Source organism: Bubalus kerabau, chromosome 17 (assembly GCF_029407905.1).
Source record: "Bubalus kerabau isolate K-KA32 ecotype Philippines breed swamp buffalo chromosome 17, PCC_UOA_SB_1v2, whole genome shotgun sequence".
NCBI lineage: Eukaryota > Metazoa > Chordata > Mammalia > Artiodactyla > Bovidae > Bubalus > Bubalus kerabau.
The window spans coordinates 26,767,696-26,781,174 of record NC_073640.1 but is presented as its reverse complement, the minus strand read 5'-3'; the positions used below and the strand labels follow the sequence as shown (position 1 = coordinate 26,781,174).

The following is a 13,479-nucleotide window of genomic DNA, read 5'->3' as shown; positions in this document are numbered from 1 at the left end:
GTAAAGAACTCTCCTGCCAGTGCAGGAGACATAAGAGCGGCAGGTTCGATCCCTGGGTCGGAAAGATACTCCAGGGGAGGGCTTGGCAACTCACTCCAGTATTCTTGCCTGGAGAAGCCCATGGACAGAGGAGCCTGGTGGGCTACAGTCCATGGGGTTGCAAAGAGTCGGACACAACAGAGGTGACTTAGCGCAGTACGGAGTTCATCTGAGTGTTGGGGAAAGAACCTAGTCCTGCTTTCCCAACTTTAATAATCACTGACTCTGTACTTTCCATCTTTCTGGTGATGTTTGTTTTCTTTGCATATTAATATTTCCCACAGAAGAATGCTTAGATCCAAGAGGGAGCAAGCATGGGGCATGTATACAGACACATTCATGGTCCTTCTGGCCTAATACAGATGAAACCAAACCCCTGGGGCCTCCTCTGCTTACCCCAGACATCCAGGAGACTTTAGCTCTTTGTTTTCCAAAGATTACAGGATTAAAGTTACTGGTCACCCAGTCCCAGAATATAATCAGCCGCATAGCTGAGCTGGACTTAATTCTGTGCCAATGGTGAGTGACTGGCAGAGAATTTGGGGACAGGCCTCTATAGGAGTGTAAGTGAGTCTTTATTCCTGCGGTCTCAGAGCTGGGAAAGGTAACTGAATCATAACAAGCTTTTCAAGGCTTTGGACTCTGGCCTTGGTTAAATGGAATTTGGAGGTGATGAGTTGGAATTTTGACGTGTGTTTTGAAGCAGCCATTTCAGCAAACCCACAAAACACCCTCCACTTCTATGGGAGCGGTTCTGAAAGTTTGAGTGTGCATCAAAATTACCTGGAGGGCTTGGAAACACAGGTTTCTGGCCCCTCTTCCAGTTTTTGATTCAAAAGGTCTAGGATAGAACCCAAGAAACTTGGATTTCTGGCCAATATCAAGGTGATGCTAAGGGTGCTGGTGCAGAGATCACACTTGGAGAACCAGGACTCTAAGGAATCGGCAAACAGGTGTCTAAACAATCAGGAAATTCTTCCTTCCTCAAATTCCTGATGGTCTGTCTCCCTGTTTAGAGGCTGCCAGTACTAGTGGAAATCGAGTGGAAAAATCTGGGTTCCAGCTCTGACACTGTGTTATTAGTTCTGTAGCCTTGGGCAAGACATTTACCTTCTCTGAATCTGTTTTCCCACCTGAAAACTGAAAATAGTAATTCCAGCCATGCTTTCTTCACAGGGGTGTGGGGAGATGCCAATGACCTTGGGGGTGCCTATGCTCAAGACCCTTCATGCAGGCGTGAGGGACTCTTACTGACAGTGTGGGACCTTTGGGATTATTAGTTTTACAGTCTGTCCTTGCTTTTCACTCTGGGGAGTCCTCAGTTGTAAGACTATTTTAAAGTGAAGGACCTTCCAAATTTAAAATGTTATTTTCATGAAGAATGAATCCTTTCTGAGAGAAAACACTGTAACTTCTTTTCTCTTCAAGAACGCCTTCCAACCTGAGATGGGTCCTCTTAGTGGAATGGGCGAAACCCTCAAAATACTGGCATCTTATGGATGTTCTAAACAGACAGTGTTCCTGTTCATGTTGGGGATTCGTTTTAAAGATTAGTAAGGAAGTGTTAGTCGTTCAGTTGTCTCTGATTCTGCAACCCCATGGACTGTAGCTGACAGGCTCCTCTGTCCATGGGATTCTCCAGGCAAGAATACTGGAATGGGTTGCCATTTCATTCTCCAAGGGATCTTCCCAACCCAGGGATTGAATCCGGGTCTCCTGTATTGCAGGCAGATTCTTTAATGTCTACGCCATCAGGGAAGCCCCAAAGCCATATCCGATGAGAATGGGATATGGGATATGCAGAAACCAATGCAATATTGTAAAGCAATTATCCTCCAATTAAAAAAAGGAAAAAGGATTGCTGACTTGAAAAATAATTTAGAATCAAGGAAGAGCTTAAACAGGCCAAGATAATAAGTGGATCAATCTTAATATGCTGAAGAGCAGCATGGGGTCTTTTCAAAATGGCTGGGTTGTGCCTTGCCCAGAACAATCTCAAGACTTTTTCCCCAGCCCAGTGGATAGGAACTCTCCCGCAATCCACTCTTGATTTCTCTCTTGATGATAAACAAATGTCTTTTACTTGGCCCAGCCCACATTCATACTGGGCAAAACAAGAATGTTTTCTCTTATATTGCCCAGGCTTTTTTTTTTTTTTTTTTTGCAGTATCAAACCTAAATCCTGTGCAGAGTTGGCAGTTAACTGTCTGGCCATCATGTGACAAGGGCTACAAAGGATAATAGTCCAGATGAAGAGGGCAACCTGGGGCTGAGAGATAAGATGAACATCCCACCTTCCCTGCTCATTAGCACGAAATCCCAGCATCTTCCAAAGAAAGACTAGAGAGAGCTTGTGATGCTGTTTTAAGCTTTCATCCAGTTTGTTCCTTAACTGGCCAATAGTGTGTGCCTATGGGCCATCCAAAAGGAATCTAGAGCCAAATGGATTATAGGTTTAATGTTACCCCTCAGCCCTCTGCTGTGAAGTGGGCAATTTCATTAAAGCAAAGAGAGAAAGAATGTGAGATGACCCCTGCTCTGTGCCCCGTTGCCTCACCAGTCCCACATCTATGTTAGCTGCTCCTTGAATCAAGGATTAGTGGGGTAGGGACTTCCCTGGTGGTCCAGTGGTTAGGCCTTCCAATGCAGTGGGTGCAGATTTGGTCCCTGGTTGGAGAGCTAAGATTCCATCTGCCTCGTGGCCAAAAAAAAAAAAAAAGCAAAAGCAATATTGTGACAAATTCAGTAAAGACATTAAAAATGGTCCACATTAAAAAAAAAAAAAAGATTAGTGGTGTCATATTCTGCATTCAAGTGAGCCCAAGCTCAACTTCCATCGAAGCTGAGGCAGAAAGGATGGAGTTGGAAAAATGAAATCATGGCATGTTCTAGTCAAAATAATGTTTAAGGACCATCAGGCCCAACTTCCTTATTTTACAGATGGGGAAACTGAGGTCCACAAGCAGGAAAGGACATGTCCAAGTCACCTGGGTTCTAGTAAAGGAATTACAGAACTAAAAGTCAAAGTTGGAATGGCTTTGCTGCTGCTGCTGCTTAGTCGCTTCAGTCGTGTCCGACTCTGTGTGACCCCAGAGATGGCAGCCCACCAGGCTCCCCCGTCCCTGGGATTCTCCAGGCAAGAACACTGGAGTGGGCTTTAAGGTCATCCAAATTCCCAGGTGGTGCTAGTGATAAGGAATCCACCTGTCAATGCTGGAGACATGAGAGACGTGGGTTTGATCCCTGTGTTGGGAAGATCCCTTGGAGGAGGGCATGGCAATCCACTCCAGTATTCTTGCCTGGAAAATCCCATGGACAAAGGAGCCTGGTGGACTAGAGTCCATAGGGTCTACAGAGTTGGACACGACTGAAGTGACTAAGCACAGCAAACACACAACCTATCTACCCCTTCAGTGAGTACCCATCAGGAGACAGAATTCCCCTCTGCTGCTGGAATACCTTCTGTGACAGAGAACTCACTGCTTTCAGGGCCAGCTCATTACTTTCTCCCATAGGTGGGAGCATTAGAAAATCAGTGTTTTCTTTCTGTATTCCTGTGGCTTCTTATTTTTATCCTTGGGGACATGAGATTAAATCCAAGTCTTTCCTTTAATTCCCATTCCTGAGGTCATCTGTCATGTTTTCTATAAATTTTTTTTTTTTTTTTTTGCCTACAACAAGCATCTCTTTATGCCTCCTGTGATTCACTGTGCAGGCTTCTCACCACCCACCCACTCTGCCCACATTTACCTGAATCCCTTTTGAATGTATGATGCCTCAAACTGAATGCAATCTTCCCGTGTCTAATTTGTTCTAAAGACTTAGTATCTATTAATTCATCCTAAGATCATATAGCCTGGAGGAGGGCATGCCACCCCACTCCAGTATGCTTGCCTAGAGAATCCCATGGACACAGAGGAGCCTGGCGGACAACAGTCCATGGGGTCACACAGAGTGAGACACAACTGAAGTGACTTTGCATGCACACATGCAAGATCATATTAATTGCATTCAGAATAAACCATTCAGGGTTCCTTTGGTTGTAAATGATGAAAATTAAATTCTAACTAGCTGAAGTAAAAGTGGGAATTTAATAGAGATGAATGGCTCCAGGGGCTCAAGCAACATTTGTCTGAGGTAGGTATCTCTGTATTTTCTCAGCTTTGCAATTGTTGGCTCCATGGCTAGGAAAGATAAGTGCCTACCGTGCTTTCTTAGTCCATTTGGGCTGTTATAACAAAATGCCACAGGCCAGGCAGTTCATAAACAAGTTCTCACAGTTCTGAAGGCTCTAAGTCCTTCATCAGAGTGCCAGCATGCTTGGGGAGGGGATCTCTTCCAGGTCACAGACTTCCCATTGTGTCCTCATATGGTGGAAGGGGCTAGGGACCTCTCAGGAGCCTCTTTATAGAATGTTAATCCCATTCACGAGGGCTCCACCCTCATGGCTTAAACATCTCCCAAAGGCCCCACCTCCTAATACCACCATCTGTCGGGGTTTGGATTCCAGCATAGGAATTTTGGGAGAACACATTCAGACCACAGCATAGACCAGGTTTAAATGTTCAAAGGTCCTGGTCCATGGGAATAAAAGAGAGTGGGCCTCTGTATTAGTCTGCGAGAGCTGCCGTCACAACGTCCCACAAACGGAGTGGCTGAAACAACAGAAATTGTTTCCCAGTGCTGAAGACTAGAAGTCTGAGATCAAAATGTCGCCAGGGTTGGTTTTTCTTCCCAGAGCTGTGATAAGAATCTGCTCCATGCCTCTCCCCTAGCTTCTGCTGGTTTGCTGAAAGTATTTGGTGCTCTCTGGCTTTGTAAAAGCATCACCCCAACCTCTTCATCTGTACATGGCCCTCTCCTATGTGTGAGCCTGTGTCTGAATTTCCTCTTTTTATAAAGATGCTCATCACAGTGTATTAGGAGTCCCACGGATTCCAGTAAGACTTCATTGTAACTAATCACATCTGCAATGATCCTATGGCCCAATAACATCGGATTGTCAGGTATTTAGAGTTAGGACTTCACCATATTTTGGAGAAGGAACACAGTTCAAACCATAACAGCCTCTTTCACAATAATACTGCCAAGAACACCCAAGGCTGCATTTTGTGGGTTCTAGTGAGCCACACACCCATCCCTGAACTGATTAATCACAGGAATGCTGGGACAGAGACACGTCTTCTCCTGGAGCCCCTGGTGAAGTCAACACAACCCAAACCACAGGGACTGGGAGTAGGGGAGGGGAGGGTCTCGAGGAAAATGAAGGTGCCCATAGAAGAGGCAGTAATGGGTGTTGCACGAACAAAATCTAGACATTTACTACTCAAGGGCAACTGAGCAAATCAGAACTCCGGGTCCAGAACCTGGGCAACAGCTGAGGCTATAGCAATAGGCCACTCCAAGAATGCCCTTGACTCCCTTTAAAAAGAAATGGTGTGTGTGTTGTCATGAATCAATCCAGAAAGTTGGGCTGCCAAACATTTCCGTTCTTACGAGGCCTCACAGAAGCCGCTTCGGCTCTTGGTAATTTGGTGTTTCGCATTCATTTCTTTTCATATCAGAAGATTAAAACAATAGCTTCTGGTTATCATCCCACATATTATTGATTAAAATCCTTGCCCGAAGACCTTCCATCTCACTTTTCAGCGTGGCATGATTTACTTTTCTTTTTACTCCCTGTAACAGATGATTAATGCTGATCTCCGGAGTCCCGGTGAGATGAAGCTGGGTGTCAGGTACGATTTGTCAGCTTGGAAGTATAGATTATTTTATGTTTCTCGAACTTTGTGGCCAAGGGAACACAGCTCTTGATGGTTAAATCCATCCACACTTTCCCCCTGGGCTATGAAATGCCAGAAACATTAAATAGCCCACTTAATACATAACCTCATTCTGTATGCTTGACTATTTTGTTTTTAATTTTTCTTCCCTTTCCTGGCTGCTCACATGAAATGGGATCAAAGAAAAAAATTATCCTCACTGGATTTTGTTAAAATATTAATAGGTTAGGGTTGACTGGCTAAATTGAATATCTTTGCTGATCTCACTTGCATGTTTAACTTGTGCTTAGGAAAATATGTTTCCTAGGTGATAACCTTTTATGTACCAGCCTGACTTCATTGAAATGCATAGAGATAAAAATATGTCACGCTCAGCGGCTGTGCTATTCTTGTGTGGCACTGTGATTATTCAGATGGTAATTGACCCCCACCTGTAGACAGCTCCGATTCTGTAGTCAATCATTTCATTTGATGTTAAAATATGTGAAAGTACAATTATATAATTTACATTACAAATCATGCTGAATGCCAGGGGTCTCTGAACCGCTGACAAACGCAAAGAAATCGGGGTTGGGGGAGAGGCCTCTGGTCAATAAATGAAGTGAATTACACCAGGCGAAGGGTTCACTTTTCTTATTTGTGTCCATAACAAGAGCTTTTGTGCATGTGTCATTGAAAGAGTAGCTATGGCCTTCTCTCTGAAACCGTAAATGGCAACGTTTCAGATGCCTTTCTGAGGATGTCTCCCCTTTCTCTGGCAAAGAATCACTCCTCCCATTAGTTAGAGAAGTGAGGGCTTGTCCAGGCCAGAAGGGAAAGCAGAGAATCTAATAAAGGGAAGAGGGCGTCAGGTCTGGGAGGTTGCAGTGCCTACTTGAGGCCAAACCCAACACAGGTGTGAGTGGTAGATGTGAATTACGCTTGCCCATTTCCGAACTTCAGATCTCAACCATCAAACTTGAAGCGTACTAATATTATTGAGTCAAAGTTATTATTTATCTAATATTCAATATGTTCTTTGATATTGGGACAAGTGTTTTAGATACATTATCCAGACAACCCTCCCAACCCCATCATATGACTTGGGTCTGCAATCAGTCTCCCTTTCAGATGAAGAGTGGACACAGAGGGATTACCGGGCTTGCCCAGGGCCATTTAGATAGAAAGTCAAAAGTGAGTGATGGCAGAGCCTGGGCTGGTGACCACCCTCCTCTTCTGGATCGGGTATCAAATATTTATGGTGGCCATGCAGGACAGGAAAGGGGCATAGGACACAATTTCTGCCTCAGTGGAGCTTTTGGGAAAGAAGGTGGGTTGGGGTGGGAGTGGGCATCCTTGGTAAGGGTGGTCCAGATAGAGAACTCACCAGTGAGAAGGTTCCGATGGAGATGGACTAGGCACTGATGCACAGGGGAGGGCAGTCTCCAGTCCTGCTTCCGCTATCATAGGTCAGGGGAGGCGGCATGATTATGTCTTCGGTGAATGCGTAATATTTCCTGCATTGGAGCCATCCAAAGGCACACTCTTGCTCTTCCTTCTACCACGTTCCAAAGCAGCTGGGCTGAGGGGTCCCCGGGGCCTCTAGCTTCCAGAATGGGTGCATACTGGTCCGTTGCACAGGAGCGAAAAAGCTTCACTGCCCACAAAGTGATTTTGGCCACCGAGAGCTGGGTTGGTTTCTGATGTGGACACCTGATCCTTGAAATGTGCTGGGAATCCTGCCCTATTGGCTACAAACAGCAGGTCTGCTGGCAGCGCCTCTCACAGGGGTGGGAGCCAGCCATATCTCCCAGCAGCCCTCGGGAAGAACACATCCCAGACGACATCACCTGGAGCAGATGCTGGTCATCAGACATCAGTCGCTTCCATGATGTTTATATTCCACCCTCCTATCTCTTAGTCACTTAGCATAATCATTGAGAGCCTAGCCTGGAGATAGATGCCTGGGTTCCAATCCTGGCTCTGTCATCTGCTGGCTGGGAGCCCTGCATATGTTAACTTCTGTTTGCCTCTGTTTCCCTATCTATAAATGAAGTGAAAAATAGTACCCGCCTTATAGAGTTGTTCTGAGTTAAAATGCCAAGCACTTAGAACAATGCCTGATACACAGTAAGAGAATATGTGCATTCATGCTAAGTCGCTTCAGCAGTGTCTGACTCTTTGCAACCCCATGGACTGTAGCCCGCCAGGCTTCTCTGTCCATGGCAAGAATACTGGAGTGGGTTGCCATGCCCGCCTCCAGGGAATCTTCCTGACCCAGGGATCGAACCCAAGTCTCCTGCATCTCCTGCACTGGCAGAAGTATTTTTTTATCACTAGTGCCACCTGGGAACTCCAAAAGTTAAATAAAATGTCTTTTGTTCTTAAATAAGGATTATCTTTTTTGCCCGACTGTATATGTGAGCTAAATATATTTCTAATAAACTTAAAACATACACATAACTACAAAATATTATTTTAAAATCTGTTTATGGACTCCCAGTGGTCTGGGCACTGTACTTTGTGAATCCCCAAAGAGTCAAGTTCAAAACCCTGGGTCTGGCATTTTAAGTCCCACCCAGAATTGCCCCCCACTCACCTTTGTATCACTGTCTTCCCTAACAACTCAATATATACTTTGTGCTCTGTTGGTTTTTATACTTAAACAGCACAAAGTCATTTCATTATTTTATCAAGACACAATATAGCTTAATGGTTAAGCACTCAGCTCTGGTGTAAATGACAGATTTGAATTTCAGCTCTGGGCCATCTTTACTGAGTAATATCCATTACTCATCCTGTGCCCCAGCTTATACATCTGTAAAATAGGAATATAAATAGACTCTACCTCCTTAGAGAGATTCAGAGAATTAAATGAGTTAATTCAAGAAAGTACTTAGTACAGGGCGTGGCTAAAGTGAGTGCTCGTGAAATGTGAGCTAAGCTGGTTGTTGGTATTTTGGTCCCATTTTAATGTTACATAGGGGTCCTTAAGCCTGCACGATGAATGGCCCAAAGAATGAAGCATGGACTTCTTTACCCAGGCTCTGGGGCAAGTATTTGAGGAGTTTGAGGCCCTTTCTCCCCAACTGAGAACTGCTCAGCTGGGGGTGGGGGGAGCTGACCTGGGAATGAGCCCGCCATTCCTCCATTCAATCAGAAACCCCAGCAACAGAAATCACCCACTTGGTGAACGAGCCAGACATCCTGGCCAGGGAAAATTTCCCAGGCACTTTGTGGTGGCTCATTTTGAAAGTGAATTGAGACATTATTTTTAATTAAAGTGGCAATTTGCCCTCATGAGTTTTCCGTCCCTTGATGCGCAAATGGTGGCCTCTGTTTTGTCCCCTCCTTGCCTTCTCTTCCTCCTTTTAATTTCAAGCCCATCAGAAGGCCAGTTTACTAAATTAGTTTTAATGGAAATTTAGCCAACACAAATAATAATGAAATGTAAAATTATTCCTTAGCTAATGAACAGCCAGTGGCTTTGGGGTTAATCGTTTGCTTCTGGTGTCAGCTTATTTATATTGAAATAGAATTGTAATAGGATTCCAAGCTAAAACTGTTTCATCTTCTTGATCATCACTTACCTTAGGGTTTATTCTTTATCATTTGTCATTGTTTAGTAATCGGTCTCACTTTGGACCTACTTGTGAATTAATTAATTACCTAGTTGAACTTGGGTGATTTTTTTTCTTTAAAAGAAATCGTGTCTTATTTTATCTTAGCTATATGTTTTTATTCCAAAGCTCTCCATACACATGGAAACATCTTCTTCATTGATTTTTACATCAACTGATCATCTTGACCAGCCAGGAATCAAGGGGTTCTCCCTTTATCATCTATGGCTGATCCCCTCAGTGTCCTCCAGACAGAACTCGAAGCGGGCAGGCAGCAGAGACACCATCCATTTCTAGAGATTAATTTTCCTTCTCTAGGACTCAGTGATCCCATTTAAAAAGGTGAGGTTTGATCACTAGATCAATGCTTTTTAAACCTGTGGAGGTTATTCTAAAGTTACTGCTGCGGGATATTGATGCCCTGGGGATCAGGTACTCACTTGGAAGAGAACTATTCATTCAAATTCTCTCTTTTAAAGACAGATTTTTCTAAGTGAGTTTTTATTTGGAAAAACTGAGAGGGAGGTGAGGATTACACTGTCTAAATAAAAAAAAAAGTTTAGACTAGGGATCGGGTTTAGGGAAATCACTTAAGCTCTTGAAGTACAACTGAAGCATAGGCAACAAAAGAAAAAAATAGAAAAATTGGACCATCAAGCTTAAATATTTCTATGCATCAAGACACCATCAACAGAATGAAGCAGCAGCATATGGAATAGGGCTGCAGATAATATATCTGATAAAGGATATTTTATTTGAGTAAAATTGCTTCACAATGTAGTGTTAGTTTCTGCTGTACAACGAAGCAAATCAGTCATATGTAAAGATGTATATCTCCCTCTAGGACCTCCCTCCCACCCACACCCTATCCCACCCAACTAGGTCATCAGAGAGCATTGGCTGAACTTCCTGTGCTTTATAGCAGGTTCCCACTAGTTATCTACACATTGTAGTGTGTGCGTATGTATATGTATATACATACCTATGCTGCTGCTAAGTTGCTTCAGTCATATCTGACTCTGTGTGACCCCAGAGATGGCAGCCCACCAGGCTCCCCCGTCCCTGGGATTCTCCAGGCAAGAACACTGGAGTGGGTTGCCATTTCCTTCTCCAATGCATGAAAGTGAAAAGTGAAAGTGAAGTCACTCAGTCGTGTCCGACTCTAGCGACCCTATGGGCTGCAACCCACCAGGCTCCTCCGTCCATGGGATTTTCCAGGCAAGAGTACTGGAGTGGGGTGCCATTGCCTTCTCCGTATATATATGCTACTCTACCAATTTGTCCCACCCTCTCCTTCCCCATATAGCCATGTCCATTCTCTACCTGATAAGGGATTAATATCCAGAATATACAAAGAACTCTCACAACTCAACAACAAAAAATGAACATCGATTCAAAAATTTACAAAAAAACTTGAATAGATATTTCTCCAAAGCAGATATACAACTGGTCAAAGAAGCACATGCAAAGATCCTCACCATCCCTAATTGCTGGGGAAATATAAACCCAAACTACAGTGAGATGCCACTTCACACCTACCTACCTGGCTCTAAGGGTGACTATGAAGATTACATGACACAACACGTGGAAAGTGTTTAGCACAGTGAGACTTCAATAAATTATTAACATATCAATTAGTTCTCCTGACACATATCGAGCACCTGCTGTGTGCCAAGTAAGGCATGAGGTGCTTTATGAAATACGGACCATGATATAACAATGACTTTGCAAGAGGGTTGATAAAAAAGTTAAATGGTGCTAAAAACTTTAAATGTTTAAGTTGGTTTCTGATGACAGGTATTTGTATCAGGCTGTTCTTCATTTTTCCTCATTTAGAAAAAGCAAAATATTAAAAACAAAGCAAACAGAACAACCTTAGTTTTCAATCTTTAAGGCTGTCTTGTTTCTAAAATGCCTGGATGTGAAGTTAGCACCTGCCATTCTGGATGAGGCCAGCTCCCGTTATACCATCTGGAATTCACTAGAAGGTCAAATCAAGGTACTTTACCCGGGCCCTTCCTGCAAAACAGAATTAGGTTAGACTATCCCAGCAGAATTCTGGACCAGCTCAGCAAAGCTGCCAAGTGTTATGAGTTGTAATGCCACAATCTGAAGGCATCTTTGGTTCTGGTTCACCCATTGCATCCTCTAGCTGGGCACTCTGAGACCAAGAAAGAGGAAGAGGCCCTGCATCACTCAGGCCTTCGGGCATGGAAGGGGGTGCGCATGGGACATTCAAATTGTCTGTTGGTCTGTCTTGTACTATCTGCTACTGAGCATATATTTCCCTGTGAGGCCTCTGCCTCCCCCATCACCTGACCTTCCACCCAAGCCTTGTTACAGCTTACTTTTCCTTAGTGCTGTTCCTTATAACTGTTAAAAATGATTAAAGAAGACCATGTGGGTGATACAAACTTGAATACTCCACAAAGCGGGCATTTTCTGTTCCCAAGGGTCCTGAAAACTGCAGAATGGGGTGGGAGGCATGGAGCTTTCACTTGGTAAAGAATAAGGAACAGTGAAGGGACAGAAAATGGATAAGGAACAAGTAAGTAGGTATAGAGCCCAGAGCTGGCATCTGGGGACTGGCTGACTGGACAGCCTGTGTTTCAGGAGAGTCATTTACAGGAACACGGAAGTTGTCTGAGTTTCGGTTTGCTGACCTTGCACCCTGGGCAGGAGAAGCTCAACACTGAGTCTAGGAAGTTATTTTAACACAACTCTTGCTCTTTCAGCATCACAGTGAAGGGTGAACTGTTTGCAGCACCATGGTAGATGGGTTGGAAGACTTTCTCAGACTGGGGATCTGTGATTTCTCAAGTGGCCCCATGCAGGGAGCCTCTGCCTTCTCCCACAATCCACTGCTTCAAACACGGCGGTCCCTGAGTCTGTCAACACCTGTGGAACTGCATGGTCTAAAGATGCTCAAGTGAGTTAACAAAACTTACCAGGTTCAGGATTCCCTGCTGTCCAAAAGTATGACATTTTCATGAAAACTTTCATAAGCTGAAATGGTGTCAAGTGAAGAAACAATACTCTGTGACACATCTTGCCAACAGATGCATAAAATCAATCGAGATAAAGTACAGATACTCACAGATGTAGTTCAAAGCCATGGTGGCCTGATGCTGTGATGCTGAGTGTGCTGCCTGAGAAGGAGCCTGGTGGAACCACTCTCACTGTTCAGGTGTCTCCATACTGGCTTCTGCAAAACAAACACTGTACATTAGTTTCCCGTTTTTGCCTTTTTTTTCCTAAAGTCAAAAACTCTCTTTGGATTTCTTTCAGTTAGTGAAACAGGTACTAACGTAGGTCTTTCCTAAAAGCGAGGAGGTGTTAAGCGAACTTTCGAATAGTGGGGGATACCAGTACTCAGGACCCCTGAGCCTGCTTTCATAAAGGGTGGAATCTCTGAGCTCTTCCTTTGGGGATTCCAATTCAGTGTATTCCAAATGGAAACGGGGAATCTGAATGTTTAATAGCATCCAGGTGATGTTAGGATTTATCCAGTTAAGTCATTATTTCCTGCCTTTCCTTCCTCCATGAGCTTGCAGATAAGAAAATCGAGTCTCAGAGATAAGAAATAATATTTTCAAGTGTGGAAAAAAGAGTTCTAGAGGCTACCTACCTTTTTAAAAATAATTCATCTTTGTCCTCAAAAGCCTGGAGGAGGAAGACCCTAAAAGGATAACCGTTCCTTTGTTGTTCACAACCTTGACCGTGGAGCAGCTCTTTCTCGTCTCACCTTCAGGATAATCATTGTCATCTTCCTTTGGCAATGACTTCAGAGTCACCCCACCCATGAGTCCTCTATAAAAACACCCCGTGTCAGTTCACAGAGAGCAGTCACAATGTGCCTGGGAACATCTCTCTCCTAAAATTATAAAAGAAAAACATCAGCCTCTAAATATATCAACCACAATGAGCCTTCTATTTTTGATCCATTGTTGTACAGCTTGAGATCCCCAGCTATTAGTGTGCTAAACTTGGCCGAAATTAGACCGGAGATATTAAAAGCAATTAATGTTCTTCCTTTTCATTTTATTTATTTATTTTTC

General features: G+C 43.8%; 1 long non-coding RNA gene across 3 annotated transcripts in view; it reads right to left on the bottom strand.

The window, feature by feature from the left end:
• The window catches only part of LOC129631349 (uncharacterized), a 45,421-nt gene extending 32,215 nt beyond the window's left edge, over nucleotides 1-13,206 (bottom strand). For all 3 annotated transcript variants that reach the window (XR_008704007.1, XR_008704005.1, XR_008704006.1), the window contains exons 1-2: nucleotides 13,050-13,206; nucleotides 12,519-12,626 (exon numbers count right to left, since the gene is read on the bottom strand). This is a non-coding gene — a long non-coding RNA (uncharacterized LOC129631349). The remainder of the gene's footprint in view (nucleotides 1-12,518; nucleotides 12,627-13,049) is intronic.
• Nucleotides 13,207-13,479: the final 273 nt, after the last annotated feature.